The sequence below is a fragment of the Papaver somniferum genome, chromosome 2 (assembly GCF_003573695.1).
Source record: "Papaver somniferum cultivar HN1 chromosome 2, ASM357369v1, whole genome shotgun sequence".
Classification (NCBI taxonomy): Eukaryota; Viridiplantae; Streptophyta; class Magnoliopsida; order Ranunculales; family Papaveraceae; genus Papaver; species Papaver somniferum.
In genome coordinates this window covers 156,997,506-157,024,693 of record NC_039359.1, presented here as the reverse complement: position 1 = coordinate 157,024,693, position 27,188 = coordinate 156,997,506, and the positions used below count along the sequence as shown (strand labels likewise).

Below are 27,188 nucleotides of genomic sequence, written 5' to 3'. Positions count from 1 at the left end.
AGATTGATTAGGTGGATTCTGTTGTTGCAAGAGTTTTCTCCAGACATTAGAGACAAAAAGGGTGCCGAAAATGTTGTAGCAGATCACTTGTCTAGGCTAGTTGTTAGTTCCCCAGATGATTCCCTTCCTATAAGGGATAGCTTTCCTGATGAACAATTGTTCTTTGTTACCCAATTACCTTGGTATGCGAATATAGTGAACTATCTTGTTACTGGTCGAATGCCCCAACATTGGGGTAAACAAGATCGTTCTAGATTTTTAGCTGAGGTTAAGCACTTTTTGGGATGATCCTTATTTGTTTAAGTATTGCCCAGACCAGATTATTAGGAGATGTATACCTGAGAGTGACCAGTCCAGTATTATTTCCTTTTGTCATGATCATGCTTGTGGGGGTCACTTTAGTGCTAAGAAAACTGCTGCTAAATATTGCAGTGTGGATTCTATTGGCCTTCGTTGTTTAAAGACTCCCACAGTTACTGCGTTACTTGTGAACGATGCCAGAAATTAGGAACCATTTCCCGTAGGAACATGATGCCCTTGAACCCTATTTTAATTGTTGAGGTCTTTGATGTGTGGGGTATTGACTTTATGGGTCCGTTTCCTAATTCTTTTGGTAACCTATACATCCTTGTCGCCGTAGACTATGTCTCTAAGTGGATTGAGGCGGTTGCGTGTAAAACCAATGACCATAGGGTTGTGATTGAGTTCTTGAAAAATAATATACTTACACGTTTTGGTACACCGCGAGCTATAATTAGTGATGGAGGGTCGCACTTTTGTAATGGGACTTTTAGCTTCTGATGAAGAAATATGGTATTACACATAAGGTAGCTACCCCGTATCATCCACAGACTAGTGGTCAGGTAGAGGTTTCCAATAGGGAGATAAAACGTATATTAGAGAAAACAGTTAATCCTAATCGGAAAGACTGGTCGTCTAGGCTTACTGATGCCTTATGGGCTTACCGTACTGCGTTTAAGACCCCATTGGAATGTCGCCTTATCGGCTTGTTTATGGCAAGGCATGTCACTTACCTGTTGAGTTAACACAGAGCTTATTGGGCTGTTAAGCAGCTAAATTTTTCACTTGACAAGGCAGGAGCCCATAGGAAACTCCAGCTCAATGAGTTGGACGAGATTCGTATAGATGCTTACGATAGTGCGAAGGAGTATAAGAACAAAATGAAACTTGTGCATGATAGAAACATATTACGGAAGTCATTTTCTCCAGGTCAAAAAGTTCTTCTGTATGACACTCGTTTGCATCTATTCCCCGGGAAACTGCGCTCTCGGTGGACCGGTCCTTTTGTGGTCCGTACTGTTTTTCCTCATGGAGCTGTTGAGATCGAGACACGGATGGTAGTAGTTCTTCAAAGGTTAACGGTCAGATTGAAGCCCTTTTTAGAGCCTTTTCCTACATGATGTTGAGGAGGTCCCTCTGGAGGACCCTGTTTACCCTTGATTGACCATCGAGGCGATTTGTATGTTGTATAATTTTTGTATTCAGTTTTTGGTTTCACTTCACTCAGGTACTATCTTTCCGAACTCTCTCTTTACTATTTCCTCATGTTACTTTATTTTTGGTACTGTTCTTTCATGCGAAACATTGAGGACAATGTTAGATTTAAGTTTGGGGGTATGGGAGAAACTTTTTAGTTGCACTTTTGAAACTTCTAGCGTCACATGGTATCCGGTTAGCTAAGTTTACATACTGTTTCTCACCGAAAAGATAGAAATTGGAATGCTAGAGATAACAACTTATTGAGACATTAGAGAAAAAGACATTGAGATCCTTGAAATTCAGGAGAGAACTTGTTCTTTTTAGAGGGTAACCGTGATGGACCTAACCATACATGATGGAAAGGCAAGTAGGTCAGGAAATGCCAGAAAGACAAAGCAACCTCACAATGTAGTCTTAGTTACTGGATTGCGACTCTCTCTCAGTAGAACTTATCATCATCAACAAGCGGAGCTACATCAAAATCTATGAAGAAAGTGAAGACGTTTTAGGTTTAGAAGCAACAATAGAAGAGAATAATTCAAAAATCAAAGTTGAAGTTATAAGAGCAAATGATATAAGTTGTTGAATCCATGATACCAAGACATCACAAGTTGCGAAGATCCAAGTTTTGAAAGTCCTTCTCTCATGGCCATGTAAATTTTTGTCTTGTAATTTATATCAAAAAAAAAAAAAAAAATGAAAAAAAAATGAAACATCATTACGTTCTTTTTGTTCAATAAGGCCATAGGGAAGAAGAAATTTATAAGTCAAGCAAGAAATCGAAGAGAAGAGTTAATTGTCAAGGTTCTATGAGGTTCGAGAGTTTATCATCAACAGTTGAAGACCGAAGAAGGCGTTGTTTCTACTGGGCACTGTGAGAGAGTCGAAGAAAGATGCATTTTGGTTGCTTTGTTAGTCTGCTTTCAATCTGGCACAAGATCTTTCTAGCACTGGTTTAACTCATCACACGTAATTAGTCCAGCTGTGTAGCAGATGTCCCTCTCATTTTTATCTCTCTCCTAATCTTATCCAGCTGTAAAGCATCAGACGCATCTTACAATGTTTATCTAGTTGTATAGCGGATATCTCTTTATCTAGCAGTCGTGTGGATGTGTCTCCCCTTCTCTTCAGTTAGCTTTAGAGCTGACACCTTTAATTTCTCTGGCATTCTAGTTACTTGGAGATAGGTTAAGAATATGTACGTCCTCATAGCTCTTTGGATACTTGTGACCAATTAGGAGTAAAGGTTTTGTGGGTACACCTCTAGTAAACCCTCCGGAGACAACACTCCGCCACTAGGGCCACCTAGTGGTTTAACGGCTTACTGCACGTGCTAAGTGTAGTCATTTTATTTTAGATTAGATTTGCTCGAGGACTAGCAAATAATAAGTTTGGGGGTATTTGATAGACGCATTTATGTGTCTAATATATCTCAATTGTATATAGTGTTAGTGCTCGATTTTGTACTTAGTTGGTTACTTTATTTATTTGTAGGTGTTTTTGGAAAAATAAGGCTTTTGCGGCTAAATTGGCTAAAAAAATGGTTTTTGCGCCCGTGGGAGAAAATTACTATACAGACTCTCACTTTGGATAAGGGGTAACCTAATTACTAAGGGGTGACCCATTTCCAGGCATCTGCTAAAGGGAGACCGGAACTGGATAAGGGGAGGTCATCTTCATAATTCAAATACAAGTTTTGGCGGGAAAGGACTATGCAGCGTCTGGCAGATTTGGAGATCGAATTTCGGACGTGATTTTAGGAGATTCAATTGTTGTATTTGGTACGTATGGAATCTGCATGACTAAACAGGCCTGTTACAATCAATTGGACCCAACCAATTGGGCTGGAATGGCCGGGAGAAGTAATCAAAGTCCTAACAGGACACAGTGTTCTGTTTTGAGTTTCAAAGATTGGTGAGAGATTTTTGGGGGATTTTCTACGCTGTACAACCATGTATTTAGTCGAGTTCAAGTCAGAGAAGATTTTGGGAGCAATAGAATAACCAACAGACGCATACAAAGATCGACAGATGGAATTATTGTTCAAACTGCACGTGAAGAATAAGAGATTTATTCTCGAATTTGATCGAGTTTCTAGGGAATCTGAAGGCTATATATAGTTGGGTTTTTGTCATAGAAGGGTTAGAAACCCTTAGGAGAGAATTGGGAGTAGAGGAGAGCCAAGGAGAAGCGATTACAGAGAGTTACAGTGCTGCTGCTGCTGCTGCTGTTCGAGGAGGAAGAAGAAGAGGAAGAACAGACCTGCTAAGGCAGTCGTTCCTCAACAGTCTTAAAACCAGAAACGAGTGTCGTAGTTCAACTGCGCTAGATATGTATTATTTATAAACGGCATTACTCATCTTTGTAACAGTGACGCTGTAACGTTTATACAGCGTTGCAAACTTCTCTTTATCACCATATTCATCAATAAAAACACCTATTAAGCAATTTTGAGCAAGTTTTTGATATGAGGAGCTAAACCCCTTAGCCAAGGTGACGGAGGAAGCCATTGGTCCTTATTTATGGTATAATTCTAACTTTATTATTTATTTGCAATATTATTATTTGATTATTTGCATGGAATTGAATTTGAAATATTAGTTTTTATTGAATAGTTGTGAATTATTTTGATGAAGCATGTTGGGTTTTAAAAACTTTTGATGTTTTATACTTTGTGATTACAATTATTACTTCAAAAATATACAAAAAGGCATAATATTAGAATCACTCTAAAAGAAAAATTGCATGAATATTAATTATTAGAATTTATCAAATAATGGGTCAATGGTGGAATCCAAGTCTTGGTGTTTTTTCCTAAAGTTTTCAAACAAATTTATTTGCCTGTTTAAATTTAAATCTAAAAAACTGTTTTCTTCACAAGTCTGAAAAGACCCTGTTTACCACTATCTCTACAACTACAATCAATTTTGATAAACCATCATAGAGCATAATCTATCCTTGCTCTTTTGTATCATTTTCCATTAGTTTTGTTAGACCAAGTATGTTTTGTACCCACATAGCCCATGTCCATTAATCCCACACTGTCTACATCATTACACACCCAATTATCCAAGGAATTAGTACTAGTTGAAGCATGTTGCTTATTCAGATGAATGTTCAAATCTCCTATAATCACCCATGGCTGATAAACATTATCACCCAACTCTCTAATAAACTCCCACTGATGTTGTTTCATCTCATAATGAGTTGATCCATAAACACAGGAAAGAATCCATTCTTGCTTAGATGCATCTGAAGTGACTAAAAGATGAATCATGTTATTATTACTACTTACTAAATCACAGGGAAAGCCATCTTTCCACGTCAACACTAATCCACCAGATAGTCCTATGGAGCTTACAAAAAATAGATTATAATAGCAGTATGATTGCATTAACACTTTAGCTCTAGCTTCAGGGACCTTAATTTCCATTAGGAAGAAAATGTCAGGATTATTTTGTTGGTTGATGTAAGCTAGGAAATTGAAATCGGAGGTTAGTGGAGTTCGTTTGGAAGTGGAGTAGACTTACTGTTTTGTTGAGATTAATGTAGCTCACATTTTCGTCAGCTGTTGCCCGTCTAGCTCAGTTGGTAGAGCGCAAGGCTCTTAACCTTGTGGTCGTGGGTTCGAGCCCCACGGTGGGCGTTCTGATTTTTCTTCTTTTTTTATCAAACAATAAAAATGAAACCTCATCTTTTACGATGCAGATTGCAGTGTTTGTTTATCTCGTTATAATGTTGCAACAAGAATGTTTACCTGTTTTTACAAAATGTTTTCCAACCAAACTACAAAAGCTAAAAACACTCCATTATCCATGAAATTGGTTTAAGGCTCATGTCCTTAAGGAAGACGGTTCGTTCGCCAAAGAAACTGTTAACAGAAAAGTTAACAAAATAACAAAAACTACAGCCTATACAAAAGGCCATTCCAAGTCTGACAAGAAAAAAGGCCTTGTAGTACTCTGTACAGCATCCTCTAGCTAGCATATCACCTTTCTTAGCAAGTATGTCAGCCGAGAAATTAGCTTCTTGAAAACCATGGCGAAATTCCAAATCCACTATAATTTGTTGAATCACTTTCCATCTAGAAATTACTGTCCAAGGGAGTTGGCTCCCATTCTTGAAAGCTGCAATACCAGAACTAGAATCGAATTGAACCAAATCTTGTTCCATCCATTTTGATATGCCCATTCCAGATCAAAGATTATTGATAATATTTCTGCTATAAAATTAAAGGCAACTCATATGCCTCCTGATACCACTCCTAGCACAAACCCTACATAATTCCTCGAAATGAATCCAAAGCCTGCTGGACCTGGATCACCTCTAGCCGCAGCATCACAACAGACAATTATCCATTTCATAGGTGGCAGAGTCCAAAATAATTGCTTAGCTTCAATTCTCTTCACCTGTACGAGGTTAGCAAATTCCGTACATCCTCAAAACTTGATGGGTTAACAAACTGAAAAACATTACAGAGCCAACTCCAGATTTCTTGACTAAAACCATAGTTCCGAAGAATAAGCTATAATAAACTATCAATATCATGTCCACACAGATAACATTTTGATGCTAGTAAAACCTCTAGATTGTAGTTTACAATCAGTATCACATGCAGTTCTTAAGAGTTTCCATATATTACCTGATACCAAGAGATGAATACATCTTTGCCAAACATTGTGAGCCCAATTTACTTTAGGAAACTTATGCCTTATCTTTTCCACAGTAGAAGCAACAGAAGATCTCCCTTTTCATCAAAAGCCCATATTAGCTTCATCACCAGAAATTATAGGAAGCACATTACAAGGAATAAAATTCCTCAAAACAGATGGAATACACCAGACCAGTCACCATTTTGGATAAGAGAACAAACCTTCAACTTTCGAAAGTTTTGTGGAACGAGATCAAAATCAATTTCTTGAATCAATGCTTTTTCTGAAATCCAAACATCTCACCAAACAGCTATTTTAGAACCATTACCAACATCACTTGTCCGTGTCCGTTCTCTGTGGTCCTGAAACTGGAGTTTACATGTATCTGCCAATGGGTCTAAAAGTGTCCTAGCACTCCCAAGTGGAAACAACAAGAATCCGTTTACATGTATCTGCAATGCCTACAATATTCTACACTTATTTATTCTCTTTGCTAATAGCATCCACACTATTAGACAACTACTAGCAGCTAAAATCTGCAATGTCTCCTTAACAACTTGACAAAAGCTGGCATATGAGAATTAGAACTCATCGCCATCCACGCCAGCAATAGCCTTCTTCACCACACTGACATGTCTCATATAGGATTTAATCATTCTCATGGGTATCCCTGTAAAACAAGAGCAAGCTCTATGTCTTCTTAGTTTGGTAGCGCTCATCAGTGAAGGTGACTAACTCAATGGGGAAAACGTAACAGTGTTAATAACATACACAAAACCTGATGGGTCTCGTATCTAGAAACTAATAATAGGTACAGTAGAAAAAAGAGAAGAAAAAAATGAAAATCGGAATTCACAGAAGCAAAATCAACCATGGAAATATAACTATTAACAGTGTATTGCTGTAGCAGCTAGACAGGAAATAAAACAAAAGGTTTACTTCCATTACAAAGTGCATTTAAGATTGTTATATACAGAACAATCATCCAAGAAATGGAATGAAAAATAATTTAACTAAAGAACTACCCAGTTTATATAGCATAAATAGCAGTAATTCAAAAAGATAGTTGCGTCATAGTTTCTAGATATAACCTAACTTACTGAATCAGAACTGTTTCTGACTCGGACTAATACTACTAGACTACTCGAGATCAATTTATAGAGAGCTTTAGGAAAGTACATCTGGATATACAGTTGCATTCATGTTGAATATATCTATAAGATAAGACATTAACTTGACTAGGCTTAAACTTAACATCCAAAACAATTCTATTATGCCATTTCAGCGAGAGAATATGTCACCATATTTATTAGTACCCCCTAAATCCCACCTGATCGCCTTAAGTCCAGCAAAACGCTCTCAGGCTAGCCTTCCTCTATGCTTGGACAACATCCTGCGTAACCATAGGATATATGAGTGGTCCATCATTGTTTATGATTTTCAAAAATCTGGGAAACATGAAACAGAGATGAATATTTCTTCAAAAATGCTTTACATGCACACAACAGAAATTGAATGTCCTTTAGCGGAATCTTTTAGAATTTCTGTCTCCCTGACTTGAGTCAGACAACCAGTAAGGATTACCATTGTGAGTCTGTGACCACAAAATTCTCACCATAATGTTGTAAATTCACATCGCTTTTTCATTACTGTCCACATTGCAACGCAATGTAACAACATTCACAATGCAAAGTAGTGAAACAACATTCTGATTCAAACCAAATTTTTGCATTCCATAATGAAAACTCAAGTGCAGTACTAACTTCAATACAATGAACTAGTAATGTATTTTGTGTGGCCAGTCAGGGAATTTCTTGCAGCAGCTGAAGAAAGTCTAATTAAATTTTGGGTTCATGCTGCTTTGTAACACTAAAAACTATAAACCATGCATAATGGTTGTAACATCAAGAGATAGTTATCGCATCTATAGACATGACTCTTACTATTGTTGTAGAACTTCAAGAGAGTTGGTGACAAGAAAAGATAACTCAAATTCTATCTAAGAAGATGCATTTCTGTAGAGACTATATGTCACATATTTCACTTCCATTACATGATGTTTTTATGGTTCTAAGTTTTAACATATGGAATAAAACATAAATGAATAAGAGTTACTGAAGAAATGGACAAGGTATGTATTAAAATAAAAACAAGGACTAAATTGCATATTCACCTGTTTCTCTTCTTAGCCATATTCTTCTTCAAGATTTCACTTTTACCTTCTTCCCAGGGCAGTAATAGTGTTCAGTGAAACCAAGCTTTCCAAATAATTCACTGCTGTAACCATGTTTAAACCCTGGATATTTGTTACTCTAGCGGTTCTGCACTTTGGATTATATAAAATTATGCTACAATTATTCCTGAACATAATTTCACCATTTTTTAAAGACCCGATAAGTTTGGTATTTGCTATTACACAATTATCAGAACAAGAATTACACAACTCACTCGCAAATGTAACATCATATAGTTTAGTCCAAGTTTCTGTGATTCCGTAATCTTGCATTACCCATAACTCAAAATCAAATGTCTCTCCAATATTAACAAGTACGCAAAGGCACTCATCTACCACTCCCACATTAATACAGTAACTGCCAATCATTTGTATATCCATTGGTAGCTGAAGTTCTTTGAATTTCTCTTCACTGATATCCATTGAGAGTATCGTAAACCTATTAGGCCATGTTTGCAGTAGCCAATGCACAGCTCCATTGAAAAGCACCCCAAGCCATTGATAAAATAACCCATACTCAGATTTAAAAGATTTCCATGAGTTTGACTTTAAAGAATAAATATAAACTCCTATTGAAAAACCCGTGTATTGACGAATACTCACCAACTTGTAATCGTCATTCTTGTAATCATAACCAAAACCATGAAATCCTGTACCACAATAAAATGTATCTATTCTTGGTAATCTCTTGAATTCATTTGTGGCTGGATTCCACAAAAAAAAATGCCTTCCTCAAAACCGTATACCAAGCCATCACATGAACCCCACAGATGATGTTCATATGTTTTGCCGGGGAAATCCATCACTTTAACAACAGCATCATCAGATGATAATGAATCATGACTTATGGAACGAAAACTATGATCAGAAAATGGAGCAAACTCGTTCTGAAGCATTAGACTATAGTTGTTTGTTTGTTTAGCAAAACTAAGATGCTTTTTAACAAAATCAGGGTTTGAAATTATTGAATACCAAGACTTGCAAAGGAACTTACATGCAAATGCTGATTTCCCAGGTACCCTCACAAGAATGTCGAGATAAATCTCTTCTGGTAGACTTGACAATCGTGGTATCCGAAAAGAAGAAACAAATTGGACTTGTTCAGATTCTAATTTTGGGGCAAAAAGAAATTTTAGGGCATAAAATTGATCAAAGAATCAGATTTTGGGAGGACAAATGACATCTAATTGGTTGTTTATGTGATCTTTTTTCCCAGGCTTTATCAGCTGTCTACTAACAAGTATGATTCCATTTTGAATGCTCAGCAAACCGAGGAAGAAGGTTCCACTGGAATTTGAGTTGGCTTCTCTTATGATAATATGGCTTGGGCCTTGGGGATAGTAGGGGTATCTTTTCTGGAGAACCATTTTTTTAGGGACCATGGTTTTTTTTGGTGGCCAACCTCCGTATATTTATAAGGGGTGTCCTAAAGTTAGGTAAATACACATTTATCCTTTACTTTAATTTAAATTAAAACTAACTTAATAACTATATAAATCTAATCATATACATCTAATCTAAATGAATTTATTAACCAAAATCAAAATCAAAAATGGGAGGGGAAATCGAAATTCTTTAGTTTTGAAAAAAAAATATTCTCTTCTTCTTATCTCTTCCTTGACGTTCCTCGTTCGATTGAAAAACCCATCAATCTTTTTAATTGGTTCTTTGATTGGGAAAATTGAGTAGAAATCATCAAAATATGGTTTAAATGGAAGTTAAAGTGGCATGTTCGGTTAGGAATAGTTTAAAAAAAAACTAGTTTTGTAACCGAACATTCTGAAACCAAGAACACCAAGAACACTTCGGTTATCATGAATTTAATTTTTCGTAACCGAACTCTGAGTTCGATTGGTTCGCAAAAAAATAGTTTTAACCGAACTCCTCATTGAATACCAATATATCGTGTTCGGTTGGTCCCCAAAAAATTCTAAAACTAATTAGTAACCGAACTCTACCCATAATACAAAAAAAAAAAATGTAACCGAACTGTTTTATTTTTCCCACTATTTTGAGTTATGATTTAACCGAACTTTGCCTACTCTGTTCGGTTGGTTCGCAAAAAATTCTAAAACTATCTAGTAACCGAACTCTACCTATATTACAAAAAGAAAAAAATAATCCAATGTAACCGAACTGTGCTATTTTGCCTACTATGTTGAGTTTTAATTTAACCGAACTTGTCCCACTATGTTCGGTTTGTTCGCAAAAAATCTTAACAAACCGAACTCTTCACTAATTGCATACATGTGGAGTTCGGTTAGATATGTTGTTGGGTTAAAGTTTGCGAACCAACCGAACATTACTCTGTAAATCCTATAAACAAAGTTCGGTAACACGTCTGTTAACCGAACGATTAAAAACCTCCATTAAAGAGCGAGTTCGGTAACCTGCGTGTTTGGAAAAAGTAACTGAACTACACTTTCAGATGAGTTCGGTAACTTATTCTTCACATAAGGTAACCGAACAAGCCCAAATATACTCTAAAAATTTACAGTTTTTCGAAAATTTGGAGCAATTCAACCAACATTATCTAAGTTTAAAGCATATCTGGGTACCCAAATACTCTTCCTCCGGTTGTGGTTGGTAAAATCGATCGTTTTTCATGTTTTCCTTCTTCATCTTCTCTAACTTTACTCTCTTAAAAATTCTACTTCTTTTAAAAAAAACCATCTGATTTTTTAATCTTACTAATTATCTTTAACTTAATCATTTTACTAATCATGACAATAACTATTACTGACACTAACTAATCATTACCCAAAATTAATCAGGAGGGTAATTTAGGTATTAATATAAATATCTAGATAAGGGGTGACCTAGATTTACTTCTAATGTTTTACCAAAATAAAATCATGGCCCCCCACAAAAAAATCATGGTCCCCAAAAAACGGTTCTTTCTGGAAACCTGTTTTGTGGCATAGTGAATTTTTTCGAGGCATACCCATTCATTATCCCATCTAGGGTGGGTTTATAAGGGGTGTCTAAAGGTAATGCAATTACGTATATATCCTTAAACAATTTAAATTACTATAATGCAGTTATCCTCAAAAACATAAAATCAAAAATCAAAATAAACTTTAAACTTAAACATCTTGGACTCCAATTCAATCATGCAATTAATCAAGCAAACGAAACACGAATCGAAGTGAGCGATGTTGGAGTGTGAAATCCAAATCTCAATTGCTCTTAGATGTATTTTAGAATGTATTTGTAATAAACCCATCTTGGTTTTGATTGATTTTATTTTGTTTGATCGATAGAATATGATTTCAAAAATGGAATTAGGGTTTTCAGAAGATCAGCTCGGCTGATCTTGGCCAATCCATTTTGAGCCGAACCTAGTATATGATTTAGAGAAACACTATGTTCGGCTAATGCGACTTCGCTAGATTTTGTTCGAATCAGCCGAACCTAAACTTCTTCTTCGTTTTAAAATTTTAGAAGATCAGTTCGGCTGATATTAGAATATAAATTTTGAGCTGAACCTAGTGTATGATTTAGAGAAACACTATGTTCGGCTGATGCAACTTTGCTAAATTTTGTTCGAATCAGCCGAACCTAAAATTCGTCAGTTACAGAGTGAAGTTCGGCTGATAACTTGTCAGCCGAACCGTTCATCTGGTCAGTAGATCTAGGTTATAAATTCAATTTTTTGATAGATTCAACTTATAAAAAGGACATTAAACCTCGTATAGAAGTCTACCTATGATTTGAATCACATATTTTGGTCACTTCTAATCACTAGAATCTCAAAACCCAAGTTTTTTTCCACTTCTTCTTCTTCTTCCTCTCAAAAATCCAAACTCTCTCACATAAATTTTATTTCTCTACTAATTTACCACTATTAATTTAATTTTTCATCAATCCTTAAATTCCTAATTAATCAAATCTAATCGTAATCATTAACGCTAATTATGTAAGGGCAGTTATGCCATTATCAAAAAGGGTGCATAAGGGGTGATGTTGTTTTTTATTTAGTGACCCTATTTTGGCATTATTTAGTATGCCTCAAAAAAATTCAGTATTCCTCAAAACAGGTTTCCTTTTCTGTCAAAGCTGCTTATGAGAAGGACGCTTCCTCCACCAAGGCACCACCAATACAAAAATGCTATTTTTGCTAAGCCGCTCATCCATATGGGACCTCGAGTCTCTTTACAAAGGACCAGGCACTTCTTCGGTAGTAGTATAACTATGGAAAAAATATCGTTTGGTCCTTTTTTAAGTGGTCCCATGTCTGTTTAGTCCTTTCAGAAATCATCTTTTCCGTTTGGTCCATAATTATTTAAAAATATTAAATGGACCAAGTATCCTTCCGTGTTAATTTCTACTTATTTTTTGTAGCAGTTCATGCGTCAAAATGAACTCCTGTTAATTTCTACTTATTTTTTCAGAAATCACCTTTTAGCAGGGGTTCATTCGTCAAAATGAACTCCTGATAAAAACATATAAACCAGAGTTCATTCGTCAAATAAACTCCTGATAAAAACCTATATAAACCATAGTTCATTCCAGAAATGAACTCCTGATACAAACCTATATAAACTCATTCCAGAAATGAAGTCCTAATAAAAAATATATAAACCAGAGTTCATTCGTCAAATGAACTCCTGATAAAAACCTATATAAACCAGAGTTCATTCCAGAAATGAACTCCTGATAAAAAGCTATATAAACCAGAATTTATTTCAGAAATGAACACCTGATAAAAACCTAAAAAAAACCCAGAGTTCATTGGTAAAAATGAACAGCATCATTATCATCATCATCATCTTCTTGGACGTCTTCAACAGCAGCAACAACGTCGTCATCTTCAAACACCAGCAGCAACATCATCTTCCATCGTCTTCAAACACCAGCAGCAACATCATCTTCCATCGTCGTCGTCTTCAAAAACCGAGTTCGTTTTCATCATCGTTATCGTGTTCATCATCTTCACCAGCAGCATCAACAACAACAACAGATTTTGAAAGTATTCATCATCATCATCTTCATCATACAACAGCAGAAAGAAAGAAAAAAAACATCACGAGTTCATCTTCAATAGCAAAACAACACGATCTATGTTTCTTGTTTACATCATCTTCATATGTTTCTTGTTTCACATCATCTCTGTAAATTAATAACCCTAGAAAAATACATATCTTCATTGATTCTATATAGCAGCAGAAAAGAAAAAAAAGAGAGAAAAAAGTGGATTTGGAAAGAAAAAAAGAGGTGAGAGAAAGTAAATCTGAAAATGATTTCTTTTGTCTTGACTTTTCCTATATATATGGTCATAATCTAAAAGGGTATTTATGCCACTACAAGATGACAATTACATCATCCATGACATCACCCTAGGACCAATCCATAATTTCTAGGACTAAACAATAATATATATTTTTGAAAAGGACCAAACAGACAGTTGACTTAGTCAACTGGACCAAACTAGTTCTAATATATTATTTCTAGGACCTATTAGTATTTCCTACTATAGGGAATATTATTTCTAGGACCTATTAGTATTGTGGGTTTATGTCAGATTTATATTTGCACGACTAGAATCATAAGTGATGATAAAGTAAAATTACTGGCAAGGGTGGCAAATGGGCTGGAAACGGGAAGGCTACCAAGTTTACGTCGATAGTATCACTCAATGACAATATAAACCTTCCCAAAATACTTGCAGACTTTGGCTTTAAATACACGGTTTGAGGTTGAGAGGTTCGATGGTTCTATTAACTTTGGTTTGTGGAAAATGCAAGCTAAAGATGTTTTAATTCAATCTGGGTTTGTCAAGGTGCTGAAAGGATAAGTGGAAAGTGGTATCAAGCCTGAAGACTGGGAAGATGTTGATTTAAGAGTTGCGAGTCAGATACATTTGTTATTAGCAAAGAATGTTTTGGCTAATGTTTCAAAGATTGCTACAACAAAGGAGTTGTGGACTAAACTTGAATAATTGTGTGAGAGCACTGCTCGGTCGAACTCGCAAGCGTTGCAATCCCAAACTTGTTTGTCAAGTTTAGTTTCCAAAACTGTAAGTCTTGATTTCTAGTCTACTTATAACTAAGTCTCGGATTAGGATAGAAAGTGTAGTTGAGCATTGGACTTCACCGCGTTCATCGATTGAAGACGAAGAACTACTAAGGGGAGCTTGTGGAACTTCATCAACAAAAGGTATGTGGAGACTTGAACTCATCTATCACTCAAAAGTCTATCTACTTTATCTCCTATTTGAGAAAAAGTCATTTAGCTATATAGACTTCAATTAAACACATTTGATATTTCGAGCTGAGTTTAACTCGCTTACATATTTCTCGAAATATGTGTTGGTAAGCTTTCGCTTTAACCAAGTTCATCTTATATTCTTGACGAAAGTCAAAAGATGATCATGTGAAAATCACCTGGTAATATCTTACATGATTTGTGTGAGACAATCATTTGATGTAGACTCAGAACGTTTTGTATTGATAATTCGATCACTTGAAAATTGCTTTGAAGCTAATAGTTTGTGTGAGACAGCTATTGTCGTCTTCCAAGAATATTTCAATGATTGAAATAGGAGTTTAGAACACTTAACCATGATTTGATTATAAGAACGGTATGCGTACTTGCATATGTGTTGATCCAAGACCGGAACTTAGTATGCATACGCGTATGCGTACTGGTTGGTCGGGTAAATTCCGGGAGCTAGAGTATGTGTACTGGCGAAGTCAGTTGAAGTATGGTGATAGACACATTTTTGTGTCTAAATTGATCTCAATACTATATATTGTTGGCACTCGATTTCGTATTTATTTACAGTGTTTTTTGTGTTTGTAGGTATTTTTGGGGAATCAACTTTTTTGGAATAATTGGCTTAAAAGTGTTAAAGGTATCCTCATTTCAGATAAGAGCACCAATCTTGTTAAAGGCACACAACAGATTGATAGAGGCACCCTCTCCTTCTTCATTTTGAAACAAATTCACGGAATTTATGGGATATTTAAAAGATTCGAGGCAAAGATATATTCTTTCCTATTATACATAACGTTTCCATATCTTGAAGTTAAAAGAGATAATATATTTATGAGTTGGTTTTTATTGAAAAGGAGAAAGAAAATCTGGGGTTTTATTTAAAAAATAAAAAAAGATAATAGCCCTAGGATTTTATTCTAGCAAATAAAGAAGATTTGTGATAACGGAGAAAGAAATTATTCATGAGATATCTTTCATTAAAGAGAAGATTTGATGGAGTTATGGAAGAATATTTTGAAAAGATGTTTGAGTAATGGGTTATTGTGTATAAATAGGGTGCTAGTAGGACCAAACAGATGTAGGGAGAGAGGGGAGTTTTAGGAGAGCAAAATCATTGTTTTATTCTTCTCATTACATTTCATCATCTTGTAAACACTTTTTGAGCCATGAATAAATATTTTAAGTGTGTTTTCGACGTGATGAGCTAAACCCCAACACTGGCACGACGGAGGAAGACGAACTTCATACATGGGTAAAATTATTTAATTCTTTTTAAGACTTTTGCATTAATTTTAATTGAAATATGATTTGAATTAATTGGTTGTCATTTAATTTGATGAGGTATGCTTAGCTTAAATGTTTCGATACATCATGCTTACGATTTACAACTAATCTTTTGAGAATCTACCTTGGCAAAACCAGAGTCCATGTTAATTTTATTCATTGAGCTTTAATTGTTGAGAATAAATAAATTGAACCCTATGTTAAGAATTCGACGAAATACTAGTCCCAGTAACACTCTTCATCCTGTGACAATATTTTGTGGATATTTTTTCTTTTCTTTCGGACATTGAACATTGGACTTTATTTTTAAAACCCTAAGGAAGGGTTGGTTTAAATATAAACTGCACAGGGAAGGACGACAGTTACGATACTGTCTCGGACCCTCGGGTTCGTACACTGACATTAGAGTCGGTGGCTCGAGTCGACCTCAACGGTTCATCCCCTGTCTGGAACGGGAGGTAAGAATTCTAAACACCCGCGAATCCCCTGTCAGCGGGTTTACTGGATGATTTTGTATGCATATATGTTGAGGACCTGAAATCGGATTTAATTTTCTAGTAAAGGGAAAGGCCTGGCCAAATCAAGATAAGGACTCGGATTTCATCACCGTTTCCTTCTTTCCCGCATTAGGAACACGTAACCTACGCGAACCTAAGCTTAAAATAATGACTAGAACGAGACCGATAGGGTAACGAGCTTAATAGGAAAGTCATTCGAAAAATATTGGTTACTCTTTTAAGCATACTTCGAAGTTCATGATGGTTTCTGTGAGTTGAATGCGTGACTGCGCCGCCTTGTAATTCTGGTGAGGCCTTGGGTATCAAAGCTCCACTGAGCTTCCCTCGCCTCAATTCAACTTACTTTAACTCGGATTGATTCCAGAGGGGTTTGCTCAAATTTTAACGAATTCCCTTTCGAAGGATTAGAAGATGGTCTAGAAACAATCTAAGGGAGCCATCATGCTTTTTGTTTGCTAGATAAAATAGGTTTGTTGTGGTGGAGTCAGCCTTGTTTGTGCTTGTGTAGAATTCCCTTGCAGTTAGGATTTCAAACTGGTATTATAATAGCCATCACAATGAATATGATTATCCAACTGAACAATATGAACATTACTCTTACCATAGTGTGAATAGTGGTTGGGAACGCCAACCTTTGGAAGGATATGGGTCATACCCTGGTGAGCCCAATTACTATCCACACGTGCATCAGTCTTACGAGAAAGAATATTATAGTACTAGTTCTTCGTCTCTAGAGGATACAATCAAACTATTGAAAAGCAGTCCTTTTTATGATCCCTCTGTTCCTATTCCTCGTTTAGAAGAGTCCCTCAGGAAGTTAGCTGAGTCGACGCATAAGTTATCTGAGATGAATAGTATAATTATAGACGAAAGAACTACAATAATGAGTGAACCTTCTTTAGAAGACCACCTCAAGAGGATAGCTGAGAAGAACGAAAGAATTGCTCGAAATTATATGAATTTCCAACACAGTGTTCCCAGTTTTACCCTTGAAAATGAGGATAGTTACTATTCACCTAATCAAGATGACGAGGATAGAATTGGAGACACTATTTTAGATGAGGTTCGATCTCTTTCATGTTATTATGATGAGGATAGTGTTGATGGAGAATCATACTTATGTAGGAATAGTGATCAGGAAATGGTTACTCCAATTGAGCTTTACAATGATAATATTATTTCTAGTTCAAATCCAAATAATTTTAATAATTATTCACCTATTCAAAAGGACGAGGATTTGACTAGAGATACCTTCGTTTTAGACGATGTAGTATTTCCTGTTTACAAAGCCGATAATGATTTAGAGGAACGAGTTTATTCTGAGAATAATGTTTTAGAGTCTAGCGATTTAGAAACAATAGTCTTAGACGAAGAAGATGAACTCGTAGAGCTTTTAAATATGAGTGAGTATGCATCACCTGAGTATAACCTAAAAGAATCAATTGACCATTTTCAGGATTCCGATAATCTAGAAATTAGGGAAATTGTAGTTAGTCTATCTAGAGACACCCAAAATTCTAAGTTTGGGGGTGATTATCATTCTCCCTGCGCTTTACCTTTAACTCTTAGAAAGTTCCCTCGTGTAGTACTTGACATTTGTGCCTCAACCATCTTAAAAGATTATCTTCATACTCTTTTCCCTGAACCTAGTTGTGTCCGTAAGAGAGCTCAGTTGTTAGAAACCCATCCTCTGGTTGATGTGGTTAACCCAGTCTATGATACCAAAATTGACTTTGTTTTCCCACCAAAAACTTTCTTTCCAATTGTGGGAACATATAAGTTTCAGATGTGTCATTTATTAAGTTTTGAGACTAAACCGAATTACTTTAGAAAATTAGGGTCGACACATTTGCTTAAGAATGACCACTATTGTGGTCAACAGTGTGAGTCAAATCTGATTGACTTAGAGGATCCCCAATTATTCAGGTTATTGTTATGTGCTTCTAAGTTCTTAGTTGAGTATTTTCATACTCTACAACCTGATCTTCAGGATCCTGCCTTTGAGGAACTCCAGCCCATGAAAATATTTTATCTAGACCCAGTTATAGAACCTGAACCACAACTAGATGTAGTTGTCTTAAACAAGAAACTAGACAAGGGTGTGCTTTATTTGCTAATTTTCTTGGCATGTTGCAGATTCCTTTTACTTGTGATAGCCCTATTTGGTTTTGGTGATCTGCATTTATTCCGTCTATTACTCTATGATTCCATAAGGTGACTAATCCTTTCTTAGTCTGGCTGAAGACTTTAAACTTAGCACTTCTTGGAAGGTAACCCAATATTCTTGCGACACTATAATATCTTTTTTTATCTCTTTTGCTTCAAGTGGTAATAGTTTCTCCTTGTTCATGTTTTTAATTTTATCTTTAGAACATTGAGGACAATGTTAGATTTAAGTTTGGGGGTATGGGAGAAACTTTTTAGTTGCAATAAATAAACTCCAGAGCCTAGAAATATATGCTTATTAAGGTTGGGACTAACCAATCTAAGTGGATGGGAACATCTTGGTTGTAGGAGTTGAGGAACCAATCTGATTAGATGGAAACATCTAAAGAGTCTATTCATAAAAGCACAGAGCTCAGGTGTTATAATTAAAAATAAACATGGTAGTTTCGCCATATCTCGTTGAATTCTTTTCACCTTGTGTTTTTGTTTTTCTTTTCTTATAAGTAATTGGGTGAAATAGAGTGATTGAGATACAAAAAAAATGAAAAAAAAAATGAAAAATGAAAAAAAAAATTGAGACCAGACCATCAGACCAACCAGAATAAATTCAATAAAGTCGACCACTGGTGCCCTTGTATATGCCAGTTGTGTTTACCTAGAGTTAGGATTATCACCCGCTGGTTCCCTTGTATATGTCAGCTGTGTTGATATTAGTCAGACTGGTATCTCAGTCCATTAGGATAGGTTCACCTTAGTCTACATCAAAACCATCTACGTTTTTCTCTACATCCATCTTCTTAATCTTTCCATGTGATTGGTTGACTCCGATTATGATGTACAGAAACTATCTGAGTAGAGCTCTGTCACTTATATGAATTTTAGTATGCTTGAGTGCAAACTCGTGTACAGCAATTGGAATTTCGCATCAGGGTACTTCCTCATGTAGTCAATGAGATTATGCCAACCAAGGATATTCTTTAGTTCCTTCCAAGGTTCAGCGTAGATAGTTAGGGTCTGGAGTAAAGGTTTTGTGGATACACCTCTAGTAAACCCTCCGGAGACAACGCTCCGCCGATAGGGCCACCTAGCAGTTTAACGGCTTGCTGCACGTGCTAAGTGTAGTCATTTTATTCTTATATATTAGATTTGCTTGAGGACTAGCAAATAATAAGTTTGGGGGTATTTGATAGACACATTTTTGTGTCTAAATTGATCTCAATACTATATATTGCTGGCTCTCGATTTCGTATTTATTTACAGTGTTTTTTGTGTTTGTAGGTATTTTTGGGGAATAAATATTTTTGGAAGAATTTGCTTAAAAGTGTTAAAGGCATCCTCATTTCGGATAAGAGCACCAATCTTGTTAAAGGCACCCGGAAAATGGATAGAGGCACCCTCTCCTTCTTCATTTTGAAACAAATTCACGGAATTTATGGGATATTTTAAAGATTCGAGGCAAAGATATCTTCTTGCCTATTATACATAAAGTTTCCATATCTTGAAGGTAAAAGAGATAATATATTTATGAGTTGGTTTTTATTGAAAAGGAGAAAGAAAATCTGGGGTTTTATTTAAAAAATAAAAAAAGATAATATCCCTAGGATTTTATTCTAGAAAATAAAGAAGATTTGTGATAACGGAGAAAGAAATTATTCATGAGATATCTTTCATTAAATAGAAGATCTGATGGAGTTATGGAAGAAGATTTTGAAAAGACGTTTGAGTAATGGGTTATTGTGTACAAATAGGGTGCTAGTAGGACCAAACAAATGGAGGAAGAGAGGGGAGTTTTGGAAGAGCAAAATCATTGTTTTATTCTTCTCATTACATTTCATCATCTTGTAAACACTTTTTGAGCCATGAATAAATATTTTAAGTGTGTTTTCGACGTGATGAGCTAAACCCCAACATTGGGACGACGGAGGAAGACGAATTTCATACATGGGTAAAATTATTTAATTCTTTTTAAGACTTTTGCATTAATTTTAATTGAAATATGATTTGAATTAATTGGTTGTCATATTTGATGAGGTATGCTTAGCTTAAATGTTTTGATACATCATGCTTAGGATTTACAATTAATCTTTTGAGAATCTACCTTGGCAAAACCAGAGTCCATGTTAATTTTATTCATTGAGCTTTAATTGTTGAGAATAAATAAATTGAACCCTATGTTATGAATTCGACGAAATCCTAGTCCCAGTAACACTCTTCATCCCGTGACAATATTTTGTGTATATTTTTTCTTTCTTTTTAGTTTATTAATTCTTAAAATAAATTTATCAAGTCCGAGTGAACGACAACTCTATTTACCACTATATAAAATTCGATCATCTGGGTACTGAAGTATGCGTGTCTATACACGTACTGGTTTCAACTGAAGTTTGGAAGTGTACGACAGTATGCATACCCGTTTGCATACTGGCGAACACAGTCCAAGTTCGGGTACTTTGGTGCACGTATCCATTTGCATATTTGAGTGGGTTATGTTCTAAAATCGGTTTTTTCATGAACTAATACATTTATATAATAAGGAATGCAATATTTTGCAAACCGTGGCTTCAATGTTCATGACTTGATTCGAGTGAATCAAAATCGACTTGTTTCAATTGTGTCTTGTATACTTCTATGAGAATATAAACAATTGAAAAACTCTAGAACTAGTTTCATTTGAGTCATTTGAATTAGTTATTGTTAAGATGAATAAGGTTGATATGAAAGTGTTCATATGGATAACTTCGGTTAACTATTGTTGAGCCAACAAGGTGTACACGTTTAGGTACGGTTACCCATATCTAAATGAAGTCACTTTTTATTAGTGTAACAGGATAAGTTCGATATAATGGTTAAAATTTTGTTAACGAAATAACACAGACACCAGTCCAGATTTGAACACCACACTGTATTAAGCCGATACAGACTCTAGCCTACTACAAGTTAACTTCGGACTGGAATGTAGTTGAGCCCTAACTAAGTCTCATACTGATTAAGGTACAATCGCGTTCATTACGCCTCTTGAATCCTAGCAGGACTCTGCGCACGTGATTGCCTTAGCTGATCTCACCCACAACTAATAGTTGCTACGACCCAAAGTCGAAGACTTATAAAAAATTTTGTTTCCTATAGATAAGTCTATTCTGATTTTGTTTCCGTCTATAGGTAAATCAAGGTGAACAGGAAACTCAACTAATACCCCGAAGAGCAGCCTAGAAATATCAGTCACCTCAAGATAACCCAACTGATTAATAGAATTTTTTTTTTGCGGAATCACAAGAGTCTGAAAAGAAGAACTGTTGTGATTAATTTTTATATTTTACCTATCGGAGATGGATCTCGAGTAAATAAATTGACATTCACCGTTAGATGATCTCCTGATTTAAGATTCAAGCTAAGTCTGCTTAGAAATTAAGCAATCAATCTCCACCATTAGATGGTATTAGATTGATACACACAAATGAAATATACCTATATTTAGATATGAGGTTAGCCATATTAAAACTGATAACTTATCCATATTCATCTAACACTTCAAGATCAAATATGATGATCAATCAATCATGATAGATAATAAAATGAATCTAATTGTGTTTCAAGAGGGTTGTTCAAATGTTCATCATCTCATAGAAATATTTGTAGGAAACATTTGAAACACAATCAGTTTGGTTTGTAATTGTACAAAGTACTTATACAAGAACCAATTCATGAACATAATGTCACGGTTTGTAAAACGATTTTACATACCTTATTCCATTAAAGTTCCAGGGACTTTAGTTTGCAAACAGAGTTCGCAAACGAATCTGAGTTCATGAGTATGAAAATCCATACTTGCCGATTTTAGAACCTGATCACTTTGTTCGCAAACTGAGTACGCAAAGAAGAGTTCCGTAAATTGGCTTTGTCCATCCATTCACAAACAAGGTACGCGAACAACAGATCCCTACTTGGAAGGTCTTTCCCGTTGACAAACAAGGTGCGCGAATAACAGCTCCGGACCTTTTCAGGTCAACCAGTTCGCAAACAATGTTCTCAGATAATAGTTACAGACGTATGTGGTTTTTTATAGTGGTAAATAAAGTTGTCGTTCTCTCGGACTTGTAGAGATTGGTTTAAGACTTAATAAAAAAAACACTAAAAATAAATAAAATATACATACACGATTTTCACAATATTGAGAGAAACTGGGACTCAAGATTCTACCATTTATCACATTCAATTGGTTCATATATTGATTCATAACAATTCTAGCTCCTTATTGACTCTATTTCTTTTCCAAAAAGATTTTGTAAAACATCAATTGTAAATCACAAGCATAACGCATCAAAATCTCTAAGTCTAAGCATACGTCATCAAAAAAAAAATCACAAATAATTAATAAAAATCATATATCAATTGAATCAAGTGCAAAAAGTCATAAAGAATCAAATATAGTTACCAAATAATTGTGAAATAAGGCTTCCTCCATCATCCAAGTATTGGGGTTTAGCATGTGATATCAAATATTCGCTCAAAATAATAATCCATAGATCAAAAAGGTGTTTTATTAAAGAAATTATATTGCACAAAGATTTGCAACGCTGTGATGATGTTACAGACATCACTGTTACAAAGAGAGTGCCTGAAAGAATAATTGTAGTCGCAGAAGGTCTTATGCAAGTAGCACTAAAGCTATTGTTTCTGCGACTGTCTTGCTATGCAGTTTGCACTGTTCTTCTTCTTCCTCTTCTGGTGATGATCAACTTATCTGCAACTCCACCTACAGCTTCTCCTAACACCTCTGCTCAGTCCCCCAACTCCCGATTCCCCTTTCTGAGACTTGAAGCATCATATATATACACACAAAATAAAAAATCTCTTGAAAAATATCCTTCCAGATCTCTTTTCTTTCACCAAAATCCTCGGGATTTTATTTCCTTCTTTCTTTATCTTCTACGCGTACAGTATATCAGAAAGGATGTAATAGAGTCCAAGGAGAATACGTCTTCTCACTGTTGCATGCAATTACCAAACAAGAAAATCCAGTGATATCATCTCTCTTTGCATCACCGAGGAAAGTATTGAAACTTTCCATTTTTTCACGATTTGAAATAAATACCTTCCCTGTTTGACATCAACCGACTAATCCCAATCCACATATGGCAGAAACTCCGATTAAATCTCCCCAAACCATTACAGAATCTTCGTATATCTTTTTCGGCTCTGTTTCGATTCAAATGGCTTATCTAGCCCAACTGGATCCATTCCAACAAATCTTCCTTGTTCTTGTTTAATAGGCCCATAACAACCCAAAGCCGTGAGAAAATCCGATAAATTCTCGTCAAAATCCGATCCAATAATTCTGCTATTGAAAAGTAACTTTCTCGCCAAAACTCGTTTTTTTTTAATAAGGAAGGTGGTATCCTATCCTATATCCAACATGTTGGTGCCATTAACACTTGAATATCTAGGGTGCAAATAACAAATGTGGGTACCCCTTATCTAGTCTTCGGGGGTCTTTATAAAATTTCCTTGGGGTGCCAATAACATTCTTCAGGATGCCTTTAGTAATTCTCTCAGGGGTGCAAATACCACTTTTCGAGCCAATTTTTCCACAAAAGCTTATTTCTCCAAAAATACCTACAAAGACACAAAATACCGAAATAAGTACAAAAATGGGTACTAATAATATAGAAAATCGAGATGAAAATAAACACATAAATACGTCTATCAAATACCCTCAAACTTAATATTTTCTAGTCCTGAACAAATCAAATCTACAAAATAAAAACCTAACTCACTGTCGCAGGCATCGCGATTGCACTTAGCGTGTGCAACAAGCCTTTAAACCCTAGGTGGCCCTAGTGGCCGAGTTATAGTTTCGGGAGGGTTTACTAGAGATATAGCCATAAAACCTTTACTCCAAACCCTAGCTATCTACGCAGAACCTTGGAGCAACACTAAAGAACCTCCTTGGTTGGCATACTTTCATTGATTACAAGAGGAAGTACTCTTATACGAAATTCCAGTTGTTGTACATAAGGCTGAACATGGTTTAGGTTTTCCGCTAGAACCGGATCGAACCAGACCGATAAGGAAGAAACCAAACCAAACCATTTACTAATGGATTGGTTATGGTAAAAAAAAATTGTAAACCGACATTACTAGTTCGGTTTTGGTTTGACTTAAAAACCGAACCAAAAACCGATGGAAAACCGATAAGTATGGGTCGTTGAATAAAATCAGATAGATTTAATCTACCCCGTCCATGTCACACTTTGAATATGGAATTTGGAGCATGCTTAACTTGGAGTTTATGTATTTTGAATCTGTAATGTTTATGTTTTGAACTATGCTTATAAACTTGAGTTATGAACTATGCTTGTATGTTAATTACATTCTGCAGGTAGGTTAAAAAATTCAACTGTGTTATTTTTATTTAAATATTGAAATGTCAATTTCAGAAAACTGACATAGAGTCGGTTTTCCATTAACCCAATGGAACAAACCGAAACCGGCCAAAACCATTTAGAAACCTAACCAATGGTTAATGGATTGGTTTGGTTTAGATTTTTAGAAACCGATAGTATTGGTTTCGCTTTTGGTTTGGCTAGAAACTGAACCAAACCCGACCACGAACAACCCTAGTTGTACACGAGTTTGCACTCACATACTAAAATTCATATATAAGTGACAAAGCTCTACTCAGATAGTCGCGCTATGGACATCAATATCCGGAATCAACAAATCACATGAATATATTAAGAAGATGGAAATAGAGATGGATGGTTGCGAATGAACGTAAATGCTAAGATGAATCATATGACCTAATGAAGTGAGATACTGGTCTGGACTAATATCAACACAGCTGGAATATACAAGGGAACCAGTGGTCGATAATGCTAAGTCTAGATCAACTCCGCTGCCATATACAAGGGAACCAGTGGTCGATTTTATTGAATTTATTTTGGTTGGTATGATGGTCTGGTCTCAATTTATTTATTTATTTTATTTTATTTTTAGTAACTCAATCACTCTATTTCAATCCAGCAGACATCAACATAAAAATTTTGCAAAAACAAAAAAGTAATAAGATCATTCCGAGATACGGTGAAACTATCATGTTATTTCTAACACCTGAGATTTTTACTTTTATGACTAAACTATATTTAGATGCTTCCATCCTATTAGAGCACTACTTGGTCGAACTCGCATGCGTTGCTATCTCAAGCATGTTTGTCAATATTAGTGATCAAAACTATATGTCTTGATTTCTATTTTACTTATGACTATGTCTCGGTCTAGGATAGTTAAGTATAGTTGAACTCCAGACTCCATGGCGATTATCTTACAAAGACGAAGAACTACTCAAGAAACCAGTGGAACTTCATCCGACCAAAAGGTATGTGGAGACTTGAACTCATCTGTCACTCAAAAGTCTATCTACTCTATCTCCTACTCTTGAGACAAAAGTCATATAAGTATGATAGTTTTCATACATACACATTTGTTATTTCGAGCCGAGTTTACTCGCCTATCTTTTTCTCCAAATATGTGTTGGTAACCTTTTGCTTTAACCATTTTCATCTTTACCCGTGACGAAAGTCAAGATGACGTTTCAATCTTGAAAATTGCTTTGATGACGATAGTCGTGAATAACGATTGTTATATAACACTATAGAAGAATGTTTCAATGACTGAAATGTAGAGTTGAGATTACGTACCCAACTATGGATATAAGCATATATAGTGTGTTCACACATTAGTGTACAAATCCATGTGCCGGAAACCAAGTGCGTACGTATGTGTGCATGCGGTATTGGTGAAGGAGACAGGTTAGGTACGCGTACCCATACGCGTACTGGCGGAAGTTTTCTAACCGAAAATTTCTGTTATAGTTTATAAGTTTGCAAACTGAAAACCAGTCACCTTATGTATGCGTACCCTCCACGGAAGTTTTCAACCGAAAATTTCAGTTGAGTTTCTAAAATTAAATCTGGTAGATATGGTACACGTACCCGTACGCGTACCTAAGCTGGTTATATCTCTCAAATCGGAAGTTCGTGAACTTAAACGATAAATAAATAAGGAATGCAATCTTTGCAAACCATGGCTATATTGTTCATGAATTGATTCAAGTGAATCAAACCGATTTTGTTTCAATTGTGTCTATGTATAAAGATCTAAGAAATTGAACAACTCTTCAACTAGTTCTTATTAGTCATTTGAACTAGTTATGAGAAAGATGAATACGGTTAATATGAAAGTGCTCATATGGCTAACCATTGGTTAACTATTTGTGAAACAACCGAATGTACACATTTAGGTACGGTTACTCAAACCTAAGTGAAATACATTTCATTTTGTGTATGACAAGCTAAGTTTCGATCTAATGGTTGAAAGATATATTAGCTTGGATAAATCAGGTTTTTTCATCTAACGGTGAATATTGAATGCTTTGTTACCAAGGTAACTTAGATTGCAAACCTTGATTTGAAAACTATATAAAGAAAACGTTTAGCAACTGGAAAAACTAATCCCCACACCTCATGTGTGATACTAGTTGGTTTTGCTAAAGTAGATTCTCCTATAACACTAGGTTTCTTCTCGAGACCCTGTCGATTAACGACTTAAAGACTTCAT

The 27,188-nt window shown here is 35.6% G+C and overlaps 1 non-coding gene across 1 annotated transcript; it reads left to right on the top strand.

Moving 5' to 3' along the window:
• Nucleotides 1-5,073: 5,073 nt before the first annotated feature.
• TRNAK-CUU lies at nucleotides 5,074-5,146 on the top strand. Its single transcript has one exon. It is a non-coding gene; the product is annotated as a tRNA-Lys (tRNA).
• Nucleotides 5,147-27,188: the final 22,042 nt, after the last annotated feature.